The sequence below is a fragment of the Rana temporaria genome, chromosome 8 (assembly GCF_905171775.1).
Source record: "Rana temporaria chromosome 8, aRanTem1.1, whole genome shotgun sequence".
Lineage (NCBI taxonomy): Eukaryota > Metazoa > Chordata > Amphibia > Anura > Ranidae > Rana > Rana temporaria.
In genome coordinates, this window is record NC_053496.1 from 190,133,907 (window position 1) to 190,148,832 (window position 14,926).

Consider the following 14,926-nt stretch of genomic DNA (forward strand, 5'->3'; position numbering starts at 1 on the left):
GACTAGTCTAGTTTGGTCTTAAGAAGCTCACCTAACATCCGAGGCCGTGGTGTTGTGTGTATGTTGGTGTTATCACAGGCAAAGGGTTGTGAGTTCAAATCCTTAGATCTCCACCTTCTGTATTGAACATTTAGGCAGCAGTTGAGATTGTGCCTTGTGGTTCAAGAGAATGACCCGGTAAACTACATTTTTACTAGTTGAGAAGATCCCGTAGTAAACCAAGTAGGAGACTAATCCAAGTCTGCGGATAGCAATTCAGTACACGTTTTTTTAGACATGAAGCCACTAATCTGATAATATGTAATGATAAAACCACCACTGGTTTAGGATCTCCCATCACCTTTGCTGGTGGCGTTGTGTGTATGGCAGGGGTTCCATAAAAACAATGCTTGTGAGTTTGAATCCTGAGGTGGTCACCTGCTTGGTTTTATTTATTAAAGTTGCAGAAACTCATAGCAACCAATTGCCTTTCACACTAGGTACTAGCCATGTGTTATTTTATATTAAAGCTCTAGTTTTAGGCCCCACCCGCCGTCTGAGACAATGGCTTTCCATGTACATGGCCAATCTCACAACCGATACGTCTGCAAGTTCAAATCCTCGAGCCCCCACCTTTACATGATTTATTTATAAATGTTACGTAACATAAGGACGCCCATAATAACCAATCGACTTTCAGACTAGGTATTATTTCATTGTGGTTACTTCGGGTTATTGTACTTTGCAAACAGCAATTGGGATAATGATCAAGGTAACCTATTCTTTAAGAAACATTTTTACCAGATGGGAATATCTATTGGAACGTCAACTGGGAGACTAGTTATTGTTAATGACAATTTAGCACAATGTTTGAACATTTCTCCACTGATCATATGGTATGTCATGATATTACACCCAGCCACACCCACCGTCTGAGACGGTAGCCTGGAGGGTTTGTTGCCGATATCATCACCGGATTGTTCGTAAGTTCAATTCCTCAGGTGGTCACCTTTCCATATTTATTTATTAACGCTGTACAAATGGCTGGAACCAATAGCAACCAATCCTCTTTTTGAATCCTCTTCATATTGGTTGCTATGGGTTACTACACTTTACAGGTTGAATTTAGGATGTATAGGCACTGCTGTCAGACTTGAGTGTCCAGATCTGTGGCGCAGCATGTAGGGCGGCGAATGTGGAATATGAAGGCCATGAGTTCAATTCCCAAAGCACATCAAGGAGGTGTCCACTTAGAGCTGTTTGGGGGCGGAACAGCAACTGTGTGGTTGGTGGCAAAGAGGCGTCTCTGTGTAATGAGAGGTTAAGGAGTGGACCTTCTCACTGAGTATCCATCATGTGGGTGGCCATGGCACCATGTGATTCTGAAGCATCAAGGAAATGAGTTCCAACCAAGTGGTGACCTTCGTGCTAAACGAGGCCTTGAAAGAATGAATTCCAGCCATCTAACCAGTAAGTGGGTGACCTTGGTACCATGTGAATGAAGTGAGTTCCAGCCATGTAACCAAGAGTGGTGACCTTGACACCATGTGACGGAAGCCTCCATGAAATGAGATCCAGCCATGTAACCAAGGGGGGTGTACTTGAAACCGTGTGAGTGGACACCACAAGCTGTAGATACTGTGCCAAGAAGGTGAGCTTGAACATAGAAGGCACAATAGAGTTGGTACAATGACTGATGGGACTCTAAAGACCCATAACTGCAAAGGAAGAAAGCAATTATTGAGTTTTTTGGCATGTTATCCAAGAATCTCATATTTTTCATCATCCTGTCCCAGGTCTATGGGTTCACAGGCTCAGTCAAGCTCAACCAACCATGGCCCGCACCACCAACTTAGTGAAGTCCTTCTTGACCACCTTCATTACAAATGTATCCGCCCTTCACACAACCCCCAAAGTCTTAGTGCTACTTTGAGGAACCATCTTTGCTCGCCCATGGGAATCGAACCTACAGCCCTCTGATTCAACTTTCTGGGAACTTACACGGCGCACCACAGAACCAGAAGACATCAGAAGGAGTTGCTAGTGCCCCTATATCACGGATCTAGACTCTCTTACCCTTTGACAACATAAAACACATGCTACATCAGAGATTCGAACTAAGAATTCCACAGCTTTCTACACTTAACAGCAACACACCAACAACACGCACCACAGGCTCTTGCCAGCAATTGGACTTCTCTGTAGAACTATATACTGAAGACGACATGATGGAAAACATTTAGTGTCCCACAAAACACTTAACTATTACTACGTCAGATTTGAACTAGGAAATCGAGAGCTTTCAGCTTCCAACACATTCCCTATCTGAGGCAGTGGCCTTGTATGTAAGACACTAGACTAATAAGTGACATGGTTGGAGGTTTGAATCCCCAGGGGTTCCCATATTCAGTTTACTTTATTAAAATTGTAAAAAACGTAAAGCAACCAATCCCCTTTCAGAAGACTTAATCATTTCTATAGATTATTGCACTTTGTGGGCAGCAGTTGAGTTCTCTGTGGATCACGGCGATGGAATCTTGAAAGTACAGTTTTACCAAATGGGGAGGACCCGTGGAACCCAGATCTTTAATGTAATGGAATACCATACGACTAGTGGATTAATATTCACACAAATTTACTAAACTGCGACCATCAGGTCCAGACAAATCTCTCACCCGGCCCTAGAGGAAATTCCCATCTGGTAAATTTGTACCTTCAAGGGTCTGTGGTCACAAACCTTGCATGTACGCCGCCAACCACACTAAACTACGTGTTTGCAAGTTCAAATCCTCAAGCCCCCACCTTTCCGTGATTGTATTATTAATATTACATAACCTAAAGACGCCCATAATAACCAATTGGCTTTCAGACTAGGTATTATTTCATTATGGTTGCCTTGGGTTATTGTACTTTGCAAACAGCAATTGGGATAATGATCAAGGTAACGTATTCTTGAAGATCCATTTTTACCAGATGGGAAAATCTATTGGAAGGTCAATTGGGAGACTAGTTTTCATTAGATGATGACAATTTAGTACAATGTTTGATCATTTCTCCACTGATCATACGGTATGTCATGATATTACAGCTCTGGTTTGAGACAAGACCCACTGTCTGAGACGATAGCCTTGAGGGTTTGTTGGTGTTCTCATCTTCGGAATGGTCGTAAGTTCAAATCCTCAGGAGATCACCTCTCCATGTTTATTTATTAACGCTGTACAAACTACTATTATTATAGTAAAAGTGTTGTGAGTTTGAATTCTCAGATAACTACCTTAGACGTCTTTATTAAAGATTTAGGCAGAGTGTGCCTTGTGGTTCACGAGAAAGGACTTTTGAAACTACAGTTTTACCAGATGAGAAGATCCCTTAGTAAACCAGGTCAGTGTTGGAGACTGTTGATGGATTAGAGATGGAGATCATGTCTGGGGAAAGACCTTAAAGATAATTCTTTACTTTTGAAAGGAGAGTTTTACCAGGTGGAAGGATCTTTTTTTAGGCCAAGTGAGAGACTAGTCTAGTTTGGTCTTAAGAAGCTCACCTAACATCCGAGGCCGTGGTGTTGTGTATATGTTGGTGTTATCACAGGCAAAGGGTTGTGAGTTCAAATCCTTAGATCTTCACCTTATTTATTGAACATTTAGGCAGCAGTTGAGATTGTGCCTTGTGGTTCAAGAGAATGACCCGGTAAACTACATTTTTACTAGTTGAGAAGATCCCGTAGTAAACCAAGTAGGAGACTAATCCAAGTCTGGGGATAGCAATTCTGTACACGTTTTTTTAGACATGAAGCCACTAATCTGATAATATGTAATGATAAAACCACCACTGGTTTAGGATCTCCCATCACCTTTGCTGGTGGCGTTGTGTGTATGGCAGGGGTTCCATAAATACAATGCTTGTGAGTTTGAATCCTGAGGTGGTCACCTGCTTGGTTTTATTTATTAAAGTTGCAGAAACTCATAGCAACCAATTGGCTTTCACACTACGTACTAGCCATGTGTTATTTTATATTAAAGCTCTAGTTTTAGGCACCACCCACCATCTGAGACAATGGCTTTCCATGTACACCGCCAATCTCACAACCGATACGTCTGCAAGTTCAAATCCTCAAGCCCCCACCTTTACATGATTTATTTATTAATGTTACGTAATATGAGGACGCCCATAATAACCAATCGACTTTCAGACTAGGTATTATTTCATTGTGGTTACTTCGGGTTATTGTACTTTGCAAACAGCAATTAGGATAATGATCAAGGTAACGTATTCTTGAAGAAACATTTTTACCAGATGGGAATATCTATTGGAAGGTCAACTGGGAGACTAATTATTGTTAGATGGCAATTTAGCACAATGTTTGAACATTTCTCCACTGATCATACGGTATGTCATGATATTACACCCAGCCACACCCACCGTCTGAGACGGTAGCCTGGAGGGTTTGTTGCCGATATCACCACCGGAATGGTCGTAAGTTCAATTCCCCAAATGGTCACCTTTCCATATTTATTTATTAACGCTGTACAAATGGCTGGAACCAATAGCAACCAATCCTCTTTTTGAATCCTCTTCATATTGGTTGCTATGGGTTACTAAGCTTTGCAGGTTGAATTTAGGATGTATAGGCACTGCTGTCCGACTTGAGTGTACAGATCTGTGGCGCAGCATGTAGGGCGGCGAAGGTGGAATATGAAGGCCATGAGTTCAATTCCCAAAGCACATCAAGGAGGTGTCCACTTAGAGCTGTTTGGGGGCGGAACAGCAACTGTGTGCTTGGTGGCAAAGAGGTGTCTCTGTGTAATGAGAGGTTAAGGAGCGGACCTTCTCACTGAGTATCCATCATGTGGGTGGCCATGGCACCATGTGATTGTGAAGCATCAAGGAAATGAGTTCCAAGTGGTGACATTCGTGCTATCTAAATGAGGCCTCGAAAGAATGAATTCCAGCCATCTAACCAGTAAGTGGGTGACCTTGGCACCATGTGAATGAAGTGAGTTCCAGCCATGTAACCAAGGGTGGTGACCTTGGCACCATGTGACTGAAGCCTCCATGAAATGAGATCCAGCCATGTAACCAAGGAGGTGTACTTGAAACCGTGTGAGTGGACACCACAAGCTGTGGATACTGTGCCAAGAAGGTGAGCTTGAACATAGAAGGCACAATAGAGTTGGTACAATGACTGATGGGACTCTAAAGACCCATAACTGCAAAGGAAGAAAGCAATTATTGAGTTTTTTGGCATGTTATCCAAGAATCTCATATTTTTCATCAACAGGCCCTCCTCCTTCACTGTAATCCTGTCCCAGGTCTATGGGTTCACAGGCTCAGTCATGCTCAACCAACTGTGGTCCGCACCACTAACTTAGTGAAGTCCTTCTTGACCAACTTCATTACAAATGTATCCACCCTTCACACAACCCCCAAAGTCTTAGTGCTACTTTGAGGAACCATCTTTGCTCGCCCATGGGAATCGAACCTACAGCCCTCTGATTCAACGTTCTGGGAACTTACACGGTGCACCACAGAACCAGAAGACATCAGAAGGAGTTGCTAGTGCCCCTATATCACGGATCTAGACTCTCTTACCCTTTGACAACATAAAACACATGCTACATCAGAGATTCGAACTAAGAAATCCACAGCTTTCTACACTTAACAGCAACACACCAACAACACGCACCACAGGCTCTTCCCAGCAATAGGACTTCTCTGTAGAACTATATACTGAAGACGACATGATGGAAAACATTTAGTGTCCCACAAAACACTTAATTATTACTACGTCAGATTCGAACTAAGAAATTCAGAGCTTTCAGCTTCCAACAGCAACACACCAACACCATACACCACAGGCTCTAAGCTACAACACATCTTCTCTGTAGAACTTTATCCCACATACCACATGGTGCTTACAATGGGAAAACATTTGGTGGCTCTAGAAACACAAAGATTGGGATTTCTATAAGCAGATTTGAACTCACAACCGTTAAGCTACAAGACGAGCGCGCTACACATCAAGCTATACCAAAGAGCATAAATTAAATATTAGTCATACACTATAATTAACCACTTGAGATCCGCGCTATAGACAAAATACGTCCGCAGCGCGGCTCTCAAGTGCCAAGTGGCCGTTTAAACACGGCCTTTTATGTGCATTACCCGCGCGCGCCAAACTGTCCCGGCGCATCGCCGAAGACCCGATGCGTGTACCTGGCGGCCGCGATGTCCGCCGGGTACACGCGATGGTCGGTAACACAGCCAGTAACAGCAGGGACGTGGAGCTCTGTGTGTCTGTGTAAACACAGAGCTCCACGTGCTGTCAGAGGAGAGGAGACCGATCTGTGTCTCTTGTACATAGAGACACAGCATCGGTCACCTCCCCCAGTCACCCCCCTCCCCCCACACAGTTAGAACACACCCAGGCTACACAGTTAACCCCTTCCTCACCCCCTAGTGTTAACCCCTTCACTGCCAGTCACATTTATACAGTAATTAGTGCATTTTTATAGCACTGTCGCTGTATAAATGTGAATGGCGCCAAATTTGTGTCAAAAGTGTGCGATACGTCCGTCGCAATATCCCAGTCCCAATAAAAATCGCAGATCGCCGCCATTACTAGTAAAAAAAAAAATAATAAAAAAAATCATAATTCTGTTCCCCATTTTGTAGGCGCTATAACTTTTGCGCAAACCAGTCGCTTATTGCGATTTTTTTTTTTTTTTACAAAAATACGTCAAAAAATACGTATCGGCCTTAACTGAGAAAAAAAATAGTTTTAAAAAAAAAAAATGGGATATTTATTATAGCAACAAGTAAAAAAAATATATATATTTTTTTTAAATTGTCGCTCTTTTTTTGTTTATAGCGCAAAAAATAAAAACCGCAGAGGTGATCAAATACCACCAAAAGAAAGCTCTATTTGTGGGGAAAAAAAGACGCCAATTTTGTTTGGGAGCCACGTCGCACGACCGCGCAATTGTCAGTTAAAGCGACGCAGTGCCGGACGCTGAGATTTCGCCTGGGAACGAAGGGGGTTTATGTGCCCAGTAAGGAAGGGGTTAAATTAAATGATGAACATCACAAACATGAGAAGCATGTAAAACCAAACAGCTTAGTTGATGTGAATGGTGCCAAAAAGTTCAAATATAACACAATCCAGATGAGGTCCCAGAAGTCCCAGAAGAGGGAAGATGTGGGACCGTAATGAGGTAAAAACGTCAAATAACACAAATGAAATCTTAAAGTGCGCTGTGAAGGATAATAGAGGCCCAAGGGGGGGTATCCCGTGGTTGAAGAGCAGACTTCGGTGCGCACACCTCTAGTGGTATAAAAGGCTCACCTCCAGGCCATAGTACGGACAGCCTCAAACCAATCACTGTGTGTTCCCGGGCTCAGCAGGGTGGAGGTGACATCAAAGTCTCCACATCAAATGGTCATGTGGAAAGTGAAAGACAAGGGCAGATATGGCATAATACTGTGACTGCAGGTGTGGAAGATAATATGTCACGTGCACTCACATGGAGGTCTCTAGCAGCGGGCCTATCTCCTACGAACGGCGAGTTTGTGCGATCCGTCTTGATAGGCGCACTTCCTCTATCTTTCCTTACCACCTAGGCATCCACTGGGTATTGGGTGCTCGGAGGGGTATATAAACAAAAGACAAAAGGAAGGCAATGGTGCCGCTCCGCATAAAAAGGTTTAATAAAAGAAAAGTTAAAAACTCACATTTCCCCTGATGAAGTCATGTGACATGACGCCACGCGTAGGGACAGGAAGTACCAGACCCCACACATCCTAACAGGAGGAACACGAGCACGGCGCTCGTTTTGTTTGGAAACATCTCACCATTGGAAATGTGAGTTTTTAATACAGACCTGACCGGAGAGGTGAGGAGGATTCTGGGAGGAGGTCACATGACATCACTCTTATCTCTATTAATAATACAGACCTGACTGGAGAGGTGAGGAGGATTCTGGGAGGTCACATGACATCACTCTTATCTCTATTAATAAAACACAGACCTGACCGGAGAGGTGAGGAGGATTCTGGGAGGTCACATGACATCACTCTTATCTCTATTAATAAAACACAGACCTGACCGGAGAGGTGAGGAGGATTCTGGGAGGTCACATGACATCACTCTTATCTCTATTAATAACACAGACCTGACCGGAGAGGTGAGGAGGATTCTGGGAGATCACATGACATCACTCTTATCTCTATTAATAATACACAGACCTGACCGGAGAGGTGAGGAGGATTCTGGGAGGTCACATGACATCACTCTTATCTCTACTAATAATACAGACCTGACCGGAGAGGTGAGGAGGATTCTGGGAGGTCACATGACATCACTCTTATCTCTATTAATAATACAGACCTGACTGGAGAGGTGAGGAGGATTCTGGGAGGTCACATGACATCACTCTTATCTCTATTAATAAAACACAGACCTGACCGGAGAGGTGAGGAGGATTCTGGGAGGTCACAAGACATCACTCTTATCTCTATTAATAATACAGACCTGACCGGAGAGGTGAGGAGGATTCTGGGAGGTCACATGACATCACTCTTATCTCTATTAATAATACAGACCTGACCGGAGAGGTGAGGAGGATTCTGGGAGGTCACATGACATCACTCTTATCTCTACTAATAATACAGACCTGACCGGAGAGGTGAGGAGGATTCTGGGAGGTCACATGACATCACTCTTATCTCTATTAATAATACACAGACCTGACCGGAGAGGTGAGGAGGATTCTGGGAGGTCACATGACATCACTCTTATCTCTATTAATAATACAGACCTGACCGGAGAGGTGAGGAGGATTCTGGGAGGTCACATGACATCACTCTTATCTCTACTAATAATACAGACCTGACCGGAGAGGTGAGGAGGATTCTGGGAGGTCACATGACATCACTCTTATCTCTATTAATAATACAGACCTGACCGGAGAGGTGAGGAGGATTCTGGGAGGTCACATGACATCACTCTTATCTCTATTAATAATACAGACCTGACCGGAGAGGTGAGGAGGATTCTGGGAGGTCACAAGACATCACTCTTATCTCTATTAATAATACAGACCTGACCGGAGAGGTGAGGAGGATTCTGGGAGGTCACATGACATCACTCTTATCTCTATTAATAAAACACAGACCTGACCGGAGAGGTGAGGAGGATTCTGGGAGGTCACATGACATCACTCTTATCTCTATTAATAATACACAGACCTGACCGGAGAGGTGAGGAGGACTCTGGGAGGTCACATGACATCACTCTTATCTCTATTAGTAATACACAGACCTGACCGGAGAGGTGAGGAGGATTCTGGGAGGTCACGTGACATCACTCTTATCTCTATTAGTAATACACAGACCTGACCGGAGAGGTGAGGAGGATTCTGGGAGGTCACGTGACATCACTCTTATCTCTATTAATAATACACAGACCTGACCGGAGAGGTGAGGAGGATTCTGGGAGGTCACATGACATCACTCTTATCTCTATTAATAATACAGACCTGACCGGAGGGGTGAGGAGGATTCTGGGAGGTCACATGACATCACTCTTATCTCTATTAATAATACAGACCTGACCGGAGAGGTGAGGAGGATTCTGAGAGGTCACATGACATCACTCTTATCTCTATTAATAATACACAGACCTGACCGGAGAGGTGAGGAGGATTCTGGGAGGTCACATGACATCACTCTTATCTCTATTAATAATACACAGACCTGACATGAGAGGTGAGGAGGGTTCTGGGAGGTCACATGACATCACTCTTATCTCTATTAATAACACAGACCTGACCGGAGAGGTGAGGAGGATTCTGGGAGGTCACATGACATCAGTCTTATCTCTATTAATAATACAGACCTGACCAGAGAGGTGAGGAGGATTCTGGGAGGTCACATGACATCACTCTTATCTCTATTAATAATACACAGACCTGACCGGAGAGGTGAGGAGGATTCTGGGAGGTCACATGACATCACTCTTATCTCTATTAATAATACACAGACCTGACCGGAGAGGTGAGGAGGATTCTGGGAGGTCACATGACATCACTCTTATCTCTATTAATAATACACAGACCTGACATGAGAGGTGAGGAGGGTTCTGGGAGGTCACATGACATCACTCTTATCTCTATTAATAATACAGACCTGACCGGAGAGGTGAGGAGGATTCTGGGAGGTCACATGACATCACTCTTATCTCTATTAATAATACAGACCTGACCGGAGAGGTGAGGAGGATTCTGGGAGGTCACATGACATCACTCTTATCTCTATTAATAATACAGACCTGACCGGAGAGGTGAGGAGGATTCTGGGAGGTCACATGACATCACTCTTATCTCTACTAATAATACAGACCTGACCGGAGAGGTGAGGAGGATTCTGGGAGGTCACATGACATCACTCTTATCTCTATTAATAATAATACAGACCTGACTGGAGAGGTGAGGAGGATTCTGGGAGGTCACATGACATCACTCTTATCTCTATTAATAATACAGACCTGACCGGAGAGGTGAGGAGGATTCTGGGAGGTCACATGACATCACTCTTATCTCTATTAATAAAACACAGACCTGACCGGAGAGGTGAGGAGGATTCTGGGAGGTCACATGACATCACTCTTATCTCTATTAATAAAACACAGACCTGACCGGAGAGGTGAGGAGGATTCTGGGAGGTCACATGACATCACTCTTATCTCTATTAATAATACAGACCTGACCGGAGAGGTGAGGAGGATTCTGGGAGGTCACATGACATCACTCTTATCTCTATTAATAATACAGACCTGACCGGAGGGGTGAGGAGGATTCTGGGAGGTCACATGACATCACTCTTATCTCTATTAATAATACAGACCTGACCGGAGAGGTGAGGAGGATTCTGGGAGGTCACAAGACATCACTCTTATCTCTATTAATAATACAGACCTGACCGGAGAGGTGAGGAGGATTCTGGGAGGTCACATGACATCACTCTTATCTCTATTAATAATACAGACCTGACCGGAGAGGTGAGGAGGATTCTGGGAGGTCACATGACATCACTCTTATCTCTACTAATAATACAGACCTGACCGGAGAGGTGAGGAGGATTCTGGGAGGTCACATGACATCACTCTTATCTCTATTAATAATACACAGACCTGACCGGAGAGGTGAGGAGGATTCTGGGAGGTCACATGACATCACTCTTATCTCTATTAATAATACACAGACCTGACCGGAGAGGTGAGGAGGATTCTGGGAGGTCACATGACATCACTCTTATCTCTATTAATAATACAGACCTGACCGGAGAGGTGAGGAGGATTCTGGGAGGTCACATGACATTACTCATATCTCTATTAATAATACAGACCTGACCGGAGAGGTGAGGAGGATTCTGGGAGGTCACATGACATCACTCTTATCTCTACTAATAATACAGACCTGACCGGAGAGGTGAGGAGGATTCTGGGAGGTCACATGACATCACTCTTATCTCTATTAATAATACACAGACCTGACCGGAGAGGTGAGGAGGATTCTGGGAGGTCACATGACATCACTCTTATCTCTACTAATAATACAGACCTGACCGGAGAGGTGAGGAGGATTCTGGGAGGTCACATGACATCACTCTTATCTCTATTAATAATACAGACCTGACCGGAGAGGTGAGGAGGATTCTGGGAGGTCACATGACATCACTCTTATCTCTATTAATAATACACAGACCTGACCGGAGAGGTGAGGAGGATTCTGGGAGGTCACATGACATCACTCTTATCTCTACTAATAATACAGACCTGACCGGAGAGGTGAGGAGGATTCTGGGAGGTCACATGACATCACTCTTATCTCTATTAATAATACACAGACCTGACCGGAGAGGTGAGGAGGATTCTGGGAGGTCACATGACATCACTCTTATCTCTATTAATAATACAGACCTGACCGGAGAGGTGAGGAGGATTCTGGGAGGTCACATGACATCACTCTTATCTCTACTAATAATACAGACCTGACCGGAGAGGTGAGGAGGATTCTGGGAGGTCACATGACATCACTCTTATCTCTATTAATAATACAGACCTGACCGGAGAGGTGAGGAGGATTCTGGGAGGTCACATGACATCACTCTTATCTCTATTAATAATACAGACCTGACCGGAGAGGTGAGGAGGATTCTGGGAGGTCACATGACATCACTCTTATCTCTATTAATAATACAGACCTGACCGGAGAGGTGAGGAGGATTCTGGGAGGTCACAAGACATCACTCTTATCTCTATTAATAATACAGACCTGACCGGAGAGGTGAGGAGGATTCTGGGAGGTCACATGACATCACTCTTATCTCTATTAATAATACACAGACCTGACCGGAGAGGTGAGGAGGACTCTGGGAGGTCACATGACATCACTCTTATCTCTATTAGTAATACACAGACCTGACCGGAGAGGTGAGGAGGATTCTGGGAGGTCACATGACATCACTCTTATCTCTATTAGTAATACACAGACCTGACCGGAGAGGTGAGGAGGATTCTGGGAGGTCACGTGACATCACTCTTATCTCTATTAATAATACACAGACCTGACCGGAGAGGTGAGGAGGATTCTGGGAGGTCACATGACATCACTCTTATCTCTATTAATAATACAGACCTGACCGGAGGGGTGAGGAGGATTCTGGGAGGTCACATGACATCACTCTTATCTCTATTAATAATACAGACCTGACCGGAGAGGTGAGGAGGATTCTGAGAGGTCACATGACATCACTCTTATCTCTATTAATAATACACAGACCTGACCGGAGAGGTGAGGAGGATTCTGGGAGGTCACGTGACATCACTCTTATCTCTATTAATAATACACAGACCTGACATGAGAGGTGAGGAGGGTTCTGGGAGGTCACATGACATCACTCTTATCTCTATTAATAATACAGACCTGACCGGAGAGGTGAGGAGGATTCTGGGAGGTCACATGACATCAGTCTTATCTCTATTAATAATACAGACCTGACCAGAGAGGTGAGGAGGATTCTGGGAGGTCACATGACATCACTCTTATCTCTATTAATAATACACAGACCTGACCGGAGAGGTGAGGAGGATTCTGGGAGGTCACATGACATCACTCTTATCTCTATTAATAATACACAGACCTGACCGGAGAGGTGAGGAGGATTCTGGGAGGTCACATGACATCACTCTTATCTCTATTAATAATACACAGACCTGACATGAGAGGTGAGGAGGGTTCTGGGAGGTCACATGACATCACTCTTATCTCTATTAATAATACAGACCTGACCGGAGAGGTGAGGAGGATTCTGGGAGGTCACATGACATCACTCTTATCTCTATTAATAATACAGACCTGACCGGAGAGGTGAGGAGGATTCTGGGAGGTCACATGACATCACTCTTATCTCTATTAATAATACAGACCTGACCAGAAAGGTGAGGAGGATTCTGGGAGGTCACATGACATCACTCTTATCTCTATTAATAATACAGACCTGACCGGAGAGGTGAGGAGGATTCTGGGAGGTCACAAGACATCACTCTTATCTCTATTAATAATACACAGACCTGACCGGAGAGGTGAGGAGGATTCTGGGAGGTCACATGACATCACTCTTATCTCTATTAATAATACACAGACCTGACCGGAGAGGTGAGGAGGACTCTGGGAGGTCACATGACATCACTCTTATCTCTATTAATAATACACAGACCTGACCGGAGAGGTGAGGAGGACTCTGGGAGGTCACATGACATCACTCTTATCTCTATTAGTAATACACAGACCTGACCGGAGAGGTGAGGAGGATTCTGGGAGGTCACATGACATCACTCTTATCTCTATTAGTAATACACAGACCTGACCGGAGAGGTGAGGAGGATTCTGGGAGGTCACGTGACATCACTCTTATCTCTATTAATAATACACAGACCTGACCGGAGAGGTGAGGAGGATTCTGGGAGGTCACATGACATCACTCTTATCTCTATTAATAATACAGACCTGACCGGAGGGGTGAGGAGGATTCTGGGAGGTCACATGACATCACTCTTATCTCTATTAATAATACAGACCTGACCGGAGAGGTGAGGAGGATTCTGAGAGGTCACATGACATCACTCTTATCTCTATTAATAATACACAGACCTGACCGGAGAGGTGAGGAGGATTCTGGGAGGTCACATGACATCACTCTTATCTCTATTAATAATACACAGACCTGACATGAGAGGTGAGGAGGGTTCTGGGAGGTCACATGACATCACTCTTATCTCTATTAATAATACAGACCTGACCGGAGAGGTGAGGAGGATTCTGGGAGGTCACATGACATCAGTCTTATCTCTATTAATAATACACAGACCTGACCGGAGAGGTGAGGAGGATTCTGGGAGGTCACATGACATCACTCTTATCTCTATTAATAATACACAGACCTGACCGGAGAGGTGAGGAGGATTCTGGGAGGTCACATGACATCACTCTTATCTCTATTAATAATACAGACCTGACCGGAGAGGTGAGGAGGATTCTGGGAGGTCACATGACATCACTCTTATCTCTATTAATAATACACAGACCTGACATGAGAGGTGAGGAGGGTTCTGGGAGGTCACATGACATCACTCTTATCTCTATTAATAATACAGACCTGACCGGAGAGGTGAGGAGGATTCTGGGAGGTCACATGACATCAGTCTTATCTCTATTAATAATACACAGACCTGACCGGAGAGGTGAGGAGGATTCTGGGAGGTCACATGACATCACTCTTATCTCTATTAATAATACAGACCTGACCGGAGAGGTGAGGAGGATTCTGGGAGGTCACATGACATCACTCTTATCTCTATTAATAATACAGACCTGACCAGAGAGGTGAGGAG